At 36.7% G+C, this 13,853-nt stretch overlaps 1 long non-coding RNA gene across 1 annotated transcript; it reads right to left on the bottom strand.

Annotated features, from left to right (window-relative positions):
* Positions 1–3,104: 3,104 nt before the first annotated feature.
* LOC107864632 lies at positions 3,105–8,961 on the bottom strand. Its single transcript, XR_001672688.2, has 3 exons — positions 8,067–8,961; positions 7,929–7,985; positions 3,105–3,301 (listed from the first exon to the last, which is right to left on the bottom strand). It is a non-coding gene; the product is annotated as an uncharacterized LOC107864632 (long non-coding RNA).
* Between the last annotated feature and the right edge of the window lie 4,892 nt (positions 8,962–13,853).

Raw genomic sequence — 13,853 nt, 5'->3', positions numbered from 1 at the left:
GGAGCAAAAATACGTCAGGCCTCAGTACTTTTTCCTGCACGTTTTACTGTTCACTACTATTCACAGTTCGATCGAAATGTTCATAACTCGTCGCTCGGGTGTCCGTTTTGGATGATCCACATATCGTTGGAAAGCTTATTCGATACTCTATGCAATGGTGGGTCATAATCTAAGACATTCCACAAGGAAAATTTATAATTCATTCTAGAAGATAGAACCCATCACGTTTACGTACAAAATTTCAACAAAAAATTTTCCAGGGTATTACAATAACCCCAGTTGGAAGGGTGTTAGTACCTTGCCAAGGGTACTAACACATGACTATGTGGATCCACTAAACTGGTGTCCCAAAGGACTATAGAGTCACCCTCTAATGGCAGGTGCCCCTAAAAGAGTTTTAACCCTGGCAGGAAGACCTCTCATACCTATGCTTATTATGTAGTTCTGAAACTCAGGAACTGTAACTAAAGGTCACACCCTCTACTAGAAGGTGAGCCCCCATCCCTGGATTTGCTCGGTGCTAAATCCTACTCCCAACTAAAAGATACTGAAATACTAACTGGTGCATGCACTGATAACTGAGAAGCTCAGGTCATGGTATTTTGAACACAACAATGCATATAGATTCTGAAGTAATTATAAACATGTAAACTAATAATCTTCATCGTGGTCATAAGAAACTGAGTATAGCTATAATATCATGAGTTGACTGGCTTGTTACTTAGGTCTGAAATGTAAGTAAACACATAGGTATCAGGTGTTCATAACCCATAAGCACTAAATGATTACTAAATACGATAACTCATAAAACAGTAATATGAAGTCATAATTTAGAGACCCAAAACATTTGACAGTTCAATACATGAGTATAATACATAGGTTTGAGCATGGGGATGTATTAAATTGGGGAGAATAACAATTTCTCATCATAATAATGAAATTTAAGACAAAACATCAAACTTGTAGTTTAAAACATGAATAAGTATTAACTCTTGTGCTCTTTAGACCTTTAAATCATAGGGTAATGCTATGCATTCAACACATGAGGATTTGGGAATAAACCCCAACTTAAAAAATGTAAATTCAACTTGAAAATAATACATTCAGGCACAAGGATTAAAGATTAACCCTGCTCAAAACCCCACAAACCTTAATTGAACGAATTCTTGAAGAAATCATGAAATCGAAACTTAAATCCTTGTGTTCTTAAGAGACAAAGCTTGAATTTTGAGGCTTGAGAGATGACTTGATGAGAAAACCCTAGTCTTGATGTTCTTGAAATTCTTGATTTTGAACCTTAGGACTTGAAGGATAAATTTTTGGTGAGGAACCCTATTCTCAATGTTCTTGAAGATAGGAGGAGACAATATGTTGTTAATTGATTGAAAAAGTGGGGAAAATAACGCCTCTTTATGTTTTTAGGTCGTGGGTTGGGGGTTTAAAGAGGACAAAGGATCAAAATAACCCTTAAAAGCCTTTTGGAAGTCATCCCGATGTGTTAGGGTACGACTCGTATATTCTGGGTACGGGTCGTACCTTGAGTCATCGCCAGGAGCTCAAATTTCAACCCCTACTATTGTGGGTACAACTCCTCCTAACGAATCATATGGCCTGCTTAAGAGTCGTCATCAGGAGTCGTATCCACTAGCAGCTTTGACAGTGCTTCAGTAAATTGGTCATAACTTTTCATTCCGATATCAAAATAAGACAAATCGGTATCATTGAAAAACTAATTCAATTATCTATCTGATGGTGGGTCTTGAGCTCAAAAATTCTTAGTAGAAAAAAAGTTATGGTTATTTGAATACGACTATAGTTATATACATCCCAAAAATTTAATCGCTAAAGAATGTTTTGACTTATTCATGAGCTAGGAGCTATTTAAGGACTTAATATATACTCAAGTAACTTATAAATCTATCAAAACATGAGGCTTGATTCTTGGATACTTCACTAGTATGGATACGGGTCATATCTTACGACTCATAACAAGTTATTATGACTTGTAGCCACCACTCATAAGCTGGACAAAAACTTAGGGAACTTATACTACTGAACTTACGACTTCAATTCATACGACTCGTATAGTAATCTTACGACTCTAAGGGTCGAGTCATACCTAAATCAGAATGTCAATTATTTCATACTATCTTGGATATGAATAGAACAGACAACTCATATGATGTGCATACGACTTAAGGAAAGGAGTCGTACGTTGCACAATGATCTTGAAATACAGGGTATTACAGTATACCCCACTGGTACATGGGTACCCCTTATGAGTTCTTACAAGGCACTCCACGTTCGGCTGGACTTCCTTATGGATTCCCACCACAACGATGTTGGACCTTGAATATGTTTAAGGGCACACATAGCACTTTCAACATTTGCTTATACTAAGATGGGTCAATAAGGTGTCAATCTCTACATGCAATTGGAGTGGATTCTTGTTTGAATGACTAAAATAAATAAAAATCATTTACAGACTTGAATCAAAAAGTTAAAATGAAATCAAAATTAGACAATCTCAAAAGAAATAGGACGATGAAAGTATACGAACTCAAGAGCTAATCTATCAACTTAGTAGACGAATTACTAGTTGATGATTGGATTAAAAATCAAAATAAGAGATAAAGAATCAAGAAAATGAAACTAATCAACCAAACCTTGAGCAGTGGAGTAATAAAAGTTTTAAAATGCATTTTGGAAGCTTGAATTTTGAGTTTCGGACTTGATTTGCATTGGGAGGGTAATGTACCATAGAAAGAAGAGGCTAATAATAAAGAATTGATTTGTGTTGATCAAATTTTGAGTGGTATTGAATCTGCAACAGTAGAAAGTGCAACAAATCAAGTAGATAAAATTGAACAACATTACAGGGATGAAAATAAACAAGAGATAGCAGATGAAGGCAAAATACGAGGGCAAAAAAGAGGAGAAACCTGGTAGTGCTATGATTTTAGGCTTCTATGATGCATGTAGTTTTGTAGACCAAAAAACAGAGGATCTATAGGCAGTAAACAACAACACTGTGGAGTTTAACTCCGAAGAATTTAGGTCACCTGCCAAGGATAATCTAGCACTGATGGAGGAACCTGAAGCTATGCAAATAGATGAGTCTAATGATGATAATGCAATCTTGGTATTACATGATATTATAACGCACAACTTAAAGGATTGTACAGAAAATGGAAATGTAAAACCCCAACAAATAGCTAAGGGTATCAAGGAATCAACAGTCACAGATGAGCTGATGGAGAATATACAAGTGATGCTGATCTCTCTCCAAGGCTCTTAAAATCTGCAAGAAAAGGAAAGAAGAAACAACATGTCGAATTAAGTCAATCTATTCGAGTACAGCCAAAGAGGAACAAACTAAATCTTAAATATCAATGAAGGCATTCATTTAGAATATCAGATCAGTGGTCTCAAAAGGCTTTTCAGAGAGTTCAAATGCAGCACAAGTTTCACAAGTTTACCTTAATTGGTTTACTTGAACCATTTCAACAATATAGGCACATCAATAAATACAGAAGGAGATTAAAGATGCCATCAGCTATTGCTAATTGTAATGGTAAAATTTGGTTATTTATAAATCATGATGTGGACTATTCTGTTGTGCAAGATTCAGAACAACAAATCACTATACAATTAAAGCAACAAGACTACATCCAAAGTTTCTTTGTTACCATGGTGTATGCTAAATGTAGTGTGGAACAGAGAAAGGTCTTATGGGAGGAATTAAATCTTCTTGCAGTAAGGATGAATAACCCTTGGTTTATTGGTGGTGATTTTAATGTGGTGCTAAATCTAGAAGAGAAAACAGGGGGTCTACCTGTTAATCCTCTGGACTATGAAGAGTTTGAAAGTTTCATTGCTTTATGTGACTTATCTGAAATCAGTTTCAAAGGGTGTCCCTTCACATGGTGGAATGGAAGGGCTGGGAATGATTGTATTTTTGAAAGGTTGGACAGGGTACTTCTTAATTCTGAGATGGCAAGTTGGTACAACCATGCAGAGGTAGAACATCTTCCCAGAACAGGGTCAGACCATACCCCTATGCTGATTTCTCTATCTAAAGTAGTAAGGAGATACAAGCAACCTTCTAAGTTACTCAAGTTTTGGACTGATCATGCTTCTTTTAAAGAAGTGGTTAAGCAGAACTGGTTGTCTAATAATGATCTTAACTCATTCATTAATTTCAAAGAGAATGCTAAAAAAGTTAAATCTGCTCTTACTGTGTGGAGTAGAGAAGTCTTAGGGGATATTTTTAAATAACTTATCATTAGAGAGGATATTGTTATGATTAAAGAAAAGTTGTTTGAGGATGTCCCAACTACTGAAAACAGAGAAGTTATGCAAAGGGCTCACGCGGAATACAAAAGATATTTGCATTTCGAAGAATTTTTTTGGCAACAAAAGGCAGGATATGACTGGTTTTAGAATGGAGATAGAAATACAAGGTTTTTCCACAGTATTGTCAAGGGCAGAAGGAAGAAACTACAGTTAAAAAGAATTCAGAATAAGGAAGGCAATTGGCTAGAAGAGGAAGAAGACATTGCAGCTGAAGTCGTAAGATTCTACACTGATCAATTTTCTCAGGAAAGGGATGCCACTTCCTTTTCTCTACTCAGGCATATTCATTAAAGAATTGGAGAAGAAGATAATTTTGCTCTTTTCAGAAGTCCAGAATTTGAGGAGGTCAAGAACGTTGTGTTTAAATTGAATGAAGATAGTGCTGGTGGGCCTGATGGTCTTACTAGTAGATTTTATCAATGTTGTTGGGATATTATTGGGAAGGATGTTCACAGGATGATTATTGATTTTTTCAGAGGCAACACTTCCTAAATCAGTCTCTCATACTAACTTCTTAATCCCTAAGAAAGAATTGGTGAATACTTTCTCTGATCTTAGGCCTATTAGTTTGAGCAATTTTATTAATAAGATTATCTCTAAAATCATGCATGATAGAATTGAGGCTCTTCTTCCCAGATTGATTTCTGCTAATCAATCAAGCTTTGTGAAAGGGAGAAGTATTATTGAGAATGTATGGTTAACTCAAGAGATAGTGACTGATATTTAGAAAGAGGGGTAAGCCAGCCAATGTTTTCATTAAGATAGATATGACGAAGGCTTACGACAGGGTCTCGTGGTTCTTCTTGATGAACGTCTTAAGGAAGATGGGTTTTTCTAAAATATTTGTTGATATTATATGAAGATTAGTTTCTAAAAACTGGTATTCCATCTTGATTAATGGACAATCTAAAGGATTTTTCCATTCAACCAAAGGGGTAAAGCAAAGGGATCCTTTATCTCCGACTTTGTTCATTCTATCAGCAGAAGTTCTTAGTGGAGCTCCAAATTCCTTGTTTGATGATGCTCAATTTGTGGGATATGGATTGCCTAAGTAGAGTGCTAATCTTAATCATCTTGCTTATGTAGATGACAATATAATTTTTGCATCTACAGATCCTTACTCACTAAAGAAGATAGTAGCTATTTTGCAGGAATATGAAGCTTAGTCTGGTCAAAAGATCGACAAGGATAAAAGTGCTTTTTACATTCATCACAATGTTGCAGCTGATGTGAGGCATCTAGTAGAGGAGTGTACAGGAATTTCTACAGGTCAGTTCCCTCTAAAATATCTCGGATGTCCTATTACACACTCACGGAAAAGAAAAGAGCATTATGTTGATCTTATAAATAGAGTGAAATCTAAACTACAATCATGGAAAGGGAATATGTTGTCTTACGGTGGTAAAGAGGTTTTGATTACAGTGTTTTGCAGTGTGTTCCAGTTCATGTACTTTCAGCAATAGTGCCCCAAAAATGTGTCATAAAGGAGCTGCATAGAATTTTTTCCAGATTCTTTTGGAGTAACAAGGTGACAGGTAGAAGTAAGCATTGGGCTGCTTGGGTTGAAGTGTGTTTGCCTAAACAAGGAGGGTTGGGATTCAAATCTTTATTTGAAATCTCTCAAGCTATGCATGCAAAACTTTGGTGGAGGTTTAGGACACAATTCTGTATGGTCACATTATATATGAATAAATATTGTAAAAAACAACTTCCAACTTTGGTACAGTGGAAAGGTGGATCTCAACAATTGAAACACATGCTTCAAAAAGGGACTGTATTGAAAAATTTGTGTGGTGGGAACCTAAAGGGGGCTCATCTACTGTGTGGTGTGATAATTGGACTAGTTTGGGACCTTTACACACTCTTCAATCAGATATTTCTTCATGTCATCCTTTGATTGATATTGATGTGTTTTTGAAGGATACAGGATGGGATTACATAGAGATGAAAAATCATGTGCCAATCCACATTGTTCATTTTGTTAAACAACATATGATATGTATTAGGCAAACTGAGGGGAGTGATAAACCATGGTGGCTTAAAACTAGTTCTAGAAAATTCTGTCAGATCTGCTTGGGAACTGCTAGAAAGAAGGTGGAGATTTCTGATTATTTCAAAAAGATATGGGTGAAAGACCTACCTTTCAAATTTTCTTTTTTTGGGTGAGGAGTGTGGACTAATAGAGTTCCTGTGGCTGCAATGTTAGCAAAATGGAACCCCAATATTTCTTATTTATGCCCATGTTGTTCTAGGGAGGAAAATGAAACAATAGAGCATTTATTTCTAAAAAGGAGAGATTGCTGCTTCTGTTTGGAATTATTTTTCTACAGCTGCAGGTATTATTGTTCCCAGAGTTCAAATTAAACAAACTATGACTGTTTGGTGGGAAGCACAAAGTAATGCTAGACAGAAAGTGATCTTTCAAGCTTTACCTAACATAATTTTGTGGTTTCTATGGAAAAGGAGGAATGTTGTCTTACATGGGGAGAATTATTCAATAGGCAAGGTGGTTTTGGATATCACTAGTACAGTTCATAATTTCACGAGTTTGAAATTTAATTATCTAGAAATCCCCAAGTTATGGCCTCAAATGGTCAAGCTTTTAGATGCTTATAGGCCTAAATTTCATAGCAAGGTGGTTACATGGAATAAACCTCCACAAGGATGGTGGAAGTGTAACACAGATGGAGCATCTAGAGGCAATCCAGGGCCTAGTGCAGTAGCCTTTTGTGTGAGAGATAATTACGGAGAATTATTGGGAGCAAAAGGCATACAGTTAGCTGATTCTACTAATTTAGTAGCTGAAGCCACAGCCATTAGAGAAGGAATTCAGTATTGCTGGGAGAAGGGGTACTCAAATGTGATTGTAGAAACAGATTCTTTGGCGATGGTGAATATTATAAATGATGTTTGAGAAATTCCTTGGAGTGTGACAATGGAGGTCAACTCCATTAGAAGGCGCTTTATTGACAGTAAGAGTACAACACTCCTTCAGGGAGGGAAATGCTCTTGCTGATTATTTTGCTAATCTAGTTTTTGATTTTGCAGGTACCTATGAATTTTATAATTTTCAGGAAGTTCAATTAAAAGGCAAGAAAATCATTCTTCTTGATAAGACGAGTTGTCCTAATTTGAGGATTAGACAAATAATGGATGCAGGTGAAACATCGTAGAGTTATTGGTACAATTTAACAATGACTATAATGGACGATAATCAGGCAAATAAGAAAACACATACTAATATACTTGTGATGTCTGAATGATTTCCAGTTGATAACTATACCATGAACCTGGTGAGAGCTTGAGGTGTTAAATATTTATGTTACCAGGACTCATGGGTTATTAGTAATGTGTTTACTTGTCTTAATGATTAGTGTCCATTCACAAAAGTGATATGGCTAATTCGAAGTGGTTTTAGATTTCGAGAATATCAACTTAAGATGGTGGTATTAACCTATTTTAGGTTCAATCCATTAAAGATAATATTTAAAGAATCTAAACGATCTTAAAATCTGCAGTTTTCAAAGATCTCAAATCCAATATTAAGAACTTCTCCTGGGATTGGATGGTACCTGGAAGTAACGGTAGCTCGTCAATAGCTGAGAGAAGATTCCAGTAGCTTGTTTTCTCTGTCAAAATCAGGAACTTGGGTCAATAAAAGCACAAGAAGAATGAAATTGAAGATCTTGGTGGTAAAATGAAATAATTACCCAGCTTGGAGAGTATCCTTTCCATGGAGTTTTAGAAAGGATGGAGAAGATCAACTCAAATATTTATGGAACGGAGCAGCAGTTCATGTAGACCAGATTGAATATTTGGAGATTGCTGGAACTTTCCTAATTTGGCTAATCTTGTGAACATATATTGTACTTGGTTGTTTTGTAAACTGGGCCATTTTTAGACCCTGTTCTATACATTTTATTTGGATTTTAATAAATGGGCTGAAGAGCCCAACTTTGAATTTAAAAAAAAAAACATTGGGACGGACTGATCTGCGTTTGGTGACCTGCTTTAGAAGATGGGGAGCAGGTTCAAGATAGACTGAACGTAGGTGCCACTGGTTTCAGGTGTTGCAGTACCTTGGGTGCAGCTCAAGGGCATTTCAAAGGCAGATCAGCCGCCCCTCTCTCTTGAAATAGCCGAAATGCCCTTCTAATGATCCTTTGTATCCTCTTTTGTTAGAATATCCTTTGAAATCTCCTTAGATGCCCAAGAACAAATACTTTTTCACTACTTTTATTCTTTACTTTTGGATCAAACAATCAAATTTGCTGAAAAATTCAACTTTAAGATAGCAACTTCTTCAAGAACACACCAAGAACATCAATATTTCTAACTTTTTCTCCGAAGCTCGGAATGAGTAGAAATTTTGAATGTACGCACTTTTCAACGTTCTAAACTCATTCCAAATGTTATTTTGTCCAAATCCTACACCAAACTCTTCATATTTTCAATTCACATCAATTTTCTTCAACCCAAGCTTCTAACAAGGATAGAACACTCAAATAAGCTTTGATTTGCCTCAAAAAAATTTTATAGAGTCGTATAGTTTTAGATAACACAATTCTAAGACTAGAAACATAAGAAAACATAAAAATCAAAAAATCAAAATTTGACCTAAGATCTAAAAGGTGAATAGCATTTTTTGTGATTTTTTATTTTGACAACTCTTTTTTGTTGATTTTCAAGATAATAAATCCAAGATTGACTTTGTAGGAATGAAATCAAGCTCGGCTCTGATACCAAATAATAAGAGAGTAATCTACAACAATATAACAAGCACAAACACGAAAGAAAAAATGAAATTGACAAACGAAAGGTAAAAAGATAAAAAGGGATAGATGATAGAAAGATAGACACAAGAAGATAACAAAAGGGCAACCAAAAGGTGTATCAAACCCCCTCCCCCCATAAAGATTATCAAATAGCACCTAACTCTTATGTGATCGCAAAGAGGATTGAATAACCCTTACAACCGACATCTCAAATCAAAGATTAACATTCGCTTTTCCAAGCTCTCAAACACACCCAATGGAGGTTCATGAATTCATCTTTATCAATCAACCAAAACTAATGCAATAAGCCTAGCTACCTGGTAATTATAGTTTGTATAAATGTTATATAATTAGGGCCCAAAAGTGATCCAGATGCAAGAAAAGGCCCACTAGGGGCTGTTTTGACCCGCTCTTGAAATGCTAGAGCGGATCAAAAGCGCCTTGGGAGCATGACCCTTCCAAGGAGTTTTCGAGCCCCATTTTGCACTCTTTCAACCTCGTCAAATTCCTTTTATCCTCCTTAATGGTAATCTTCATCCATATGGCATCTTTTAATAGTACTAAGGATTCATCAATCACCTCAAGCATCTAACGTATCCCATCCAAAGGTCCGGTGGCAGTTTGGCTTGTATCAACACCCCTTCATAAAGGTGCAACTCTTCGAAAAAGGTGCAACTCTTCAAAAAAGTCACAGCCCTTTGGAAATGTCATAACCATCCAATTCGAAAAGGAGCCTATTCAAATTGCATCCTTTTTCTTGGTGTCTTTTTGAAAAAAAAAACATCTATTCATTTTTCCTTCACACCTCTTCAAAACCCAATAGTCAAGGTCTCATATCCCTTTTTTCTTTCTTCCTTTGATATCAAATCGTGATAGTGAAATGAATATGATGATGATGGTGAATATGAATCTATAAACATAAAATGAAGAAGAATGAATACCACCTAAAAATCATAATATCAGTCTTACAATGTGAAGTGCATTACACATGAATCACGTCATTGCCACGTTAGCAGCACGTCAAAAGTTATCAAAATTTTGATCTTTTTTATTTTTCATCTCATTTTGTTTCTTATTGATTTTTCCTTTTTCCTATATTTTTATACAGTAATTAATTTTTAATTCCTAATAGATTAAAGTAAATAGGTCATTCGCAATGAGTTACACAAAGTTTTTCCCTTCCACAGCTCACAGTTTGCACAATCATTGATGATTGTTGAGTAACTCATCCTTATATTTTTACATACACTAAATAATTTCTAATTCCCAATTAATTCAAGAAAAATAAAGATCATTTAAAATGAATTTCACAAAGTTTTTCCCCTTTCACTATCCGCTACTTGCACCACCATCGCAAGCCGTAGATTCCATTACACCGGAGATACTCTAGCAAAACCTATTCTCCTACCTTAAAAGTTTTATTTTCTAAGATAATATAAAACTTCTGAGAAACATTACTTCTTGAGAGTATGAAATAAAGAAAATTAGGTGGATATCGAGGGAGATTTTGCTACTTATTGTTTGTGTGCTTGTATTAGATGAGAAATTGATAGAGAGGTGTACTTTTTGTGTGATGTGGGGTTCGAAGAAGGAAAAATCGGATGTGTGGGTTGGGGTGGGGGGTTGAAGAAGGAGAAAGAAGGTGGAGAATTTGAAAAAGGAGATAGGGACAAATATGGTGGTTGAAAATTCATATTTTTTTATTTCATTATTATACAAGTGAAGAAATTTAGCTGTAGCCTTGTTCATTTTTGCTCTATTGAGTTAAGTGTTTCAATGATGAGCATTTTGTATGGTTTCCTAACATTTAATGACAAGTTACTCTTCAAAGTTTTCCTAATTAGTAACTTGAGAAATTTGTGTATTTGGATACACTGTTGCTTTGAAAGTATATCGAAGTAATTGTTATTCATTTTGATGTTCATTGTAGAATGGACATGGACTGGGTTTTATCAAGTGCCCCAATATCAAAGGGGGTGAGGCAACTCATATTGCGGCCCGAGTATCAACTCAGTCCATGTCCTTTATACAATGACGATCAAAATAAATAACAAGTACATTGATATACTTTTAGAGCAATAGTGTATCCAAATACACAAATTTCTCAATTTACTAATTAGGAAAACTCTAAAGAGTAACTTGACATGACATGTTAGGAAACCATACAAAATGCTCATCATTGAAGCACTGAACTCAATAGGGCAAAAATGACCAGGGCTACAGCTAACTTTCTTCACTTGGTATAATAATGTATACGATTAACCCTTTTAATAGATTTTCCCTAACTTCTATGTGCTAAACACTTGTAATTTGACTATTTCAATGAATATTTTTTGCTACCTCTCATTATTATATCTATCAAATAACTCTTATAATTTACCCTTCTTACATTGTGTTCTCTCTTGTAGTTCAATTAAATATGACTTATCATGAATTGGTGGAAAGCTGAAGATTCAGGAACAGCTAGAGCCTACTATCAATCTATTCCCAGCATGATATTGTGGGAATTGTGGAGGAGAAGGAATATCTCTAAGCATGAAGGTAAAAACTTGTCAACTCACAGGTATTATTCAGAATTAATAGAAATATTTGATTATTACTCAAGGTGAGAAATCCAAGACAAATTTTTCCAACTATGCGGCCAGATATACAATATGAATTAGAACACAGAAGATCCAGAGTGAAGATCATAAAGGTGGAATGGAAGTTTCTAGAGGAGGGATGGATGAAATACAACACGGATGGGGCTTCTAGAGGTAATCCTGGTGTTAGTTCTTATGCTTTTTGCCTAAGGGATGAAAGAAGAGATCTAATTTATGAACAAGGAGCTAAGATTGCTGATACTACAAATATGGAAGCAGAAGCATATGCTATTCTTAAACCAACAATTCACTGTGGACAATCCGAATTCAATTAGGTCATTTTCCAAATGGATTCTCTTATCATGTTGAATATACTGACTAATGAATGGGGATGTCCATGGAACTTGCTAGATTCTATAGAGCATATCAGAGAAACACTGAAATACAAACAGGTACAATTCCAACACATAATGAGGGAAGGGAATCAATTGGCTGATCATTTAACAAATATAGCATAGACAAAGGGGATTTCAGCATAACAACATTTCAGCAATTAAAAGTTAAAGGAAAGAAGATCCTTAACAGTGAAAAGCTACAGTGTCCATACATTAGATTATCATCAACAAAATGATGATAAGGCTGAAAGCTACACCTAAAAGTACTACCAGGCATCACAAGCAAATATTTACAATCCAGGAGGGCAACAACAAAACCCAACAGCTGACTAGCCTACACAAATTCAGTCATCAAAAAGGACTCTTAGTAAAGGGCAAGGGTCAAGTGACATCTATGCATCTAATACACCTGAGAAGCAGAAGGCAGTTCAAATATGTGCAAGCTAGAGTATCCCGTTATCTCTCTCCCGGCTACATTTGTAAGAAAATGGGAAGCTACAACTAAAGAAGAAGGACAACAACAACAACAACAACAAACCCAGTATATTCCCTCCTAGTGGGGTCTGGGGGGATAAGATGTACGCAGTCCATACCTCTACCTCTAAAGAAGTAGAAAGGCTGTTTCCGATAGACCCCCGGCTCAAGGCATGAGATACCACACCAACACATAGTAAAGCACAGAAGCAGATTATATAACATAAATACGGCACCCATAAGTAATATAAAACAGAGGAAAGTAGAGGAAAGCACACAGATTCGTAATAAAACATGGAACACGACACACGGAATCATAACAGGAATAAAACCCCCACCGAGTAATTCCCTACACTAGCGACCCAAACTGGCCCTAGTCCTCTGCCCTAATTTGCGTCCTCCAGACCTTCCTATCTAGGGTCATGTCCTCGGTGAGCTGTAACTGCTCCATGTCCCGCCTAATCACCTCACGCCAGTACTTCTTCGGCCTACCCCTACCCCGCCTAAAACCATCCAACGCTAGCCTCTCACACCTATGGACCGGGGCATCCATGTCCCTCCTCTTCACGTGTCCGAACCATCTCAATCGGGCTTCCCGTATCTTGCACTCCACTGAAGTCACACCAACCTTCTCCCGGATAGTCTCATTCCGAACTCTATCCCCTCTAGTCAGCCCACACATCCAGCGCAACATCCGTATTTCTGCCACCTTCATTTTTTGGATGTGGGAGTTCTTAACTGGACAACACTCCACTCCATACAACAAGGCCGGACGGACTACCACCCTGTAGAATTTGCCTTTAAGCTTGGGCGGCACCTTCTTATCACACAACACCCCCGACGCGAGCTTCCACTTCATCCATCCCGCCCCAATACGGTGCGAGACATCCTCGTTAATCTCACCGTTACTCTGGATCACGGACCCAAGATACTTGAAATTTTCCCTCTTACATACCTCCTGTGCTTCCAGCTTCACTACTACCTTATTCTCCCGCCTCACTTCATTAAACTTGCATTCCAAATACTCTGTCTTACTTCTGCTCACCCTGAACCCTTTAGACTCAAGAGTTTGCCTCCACACCTCTAATTTGTCATTCACACCCCCTCGAGTCTCATCTATCAGAACTACATCGTCTACAAAAAGCATACACCACGGCACCTCTCCTTGAATACGCCGCGTCAACACATCCATCACCAACGCAAACAAAAAGGGACTAAGAGTAGATCCCTGGTGCAATCCTGTCAGGACAGTGAAATGCTCTGAGTCTCTT

Source organism: Capsicum annuum, chromosome 3, assembly GCF_002878395.1.
Source record: "Capsicum annuum cultivar UCD-10X-F1 chromosome 3, UCD10Xv1.1, whole genome shotgun sequence".
NCBI classification, from domain to species: domain Eukaryota; kingdom Viridiplantae; phylum Streptophyta; class Magnoliopsida; order Solanales; family Solanaceae; genus Capsicum; species Capsicum annuum.
Note: the sequence above shows the minus strand (reverse complement) of the source record. Positions and strands in the feature narration are given on the sequence as shown.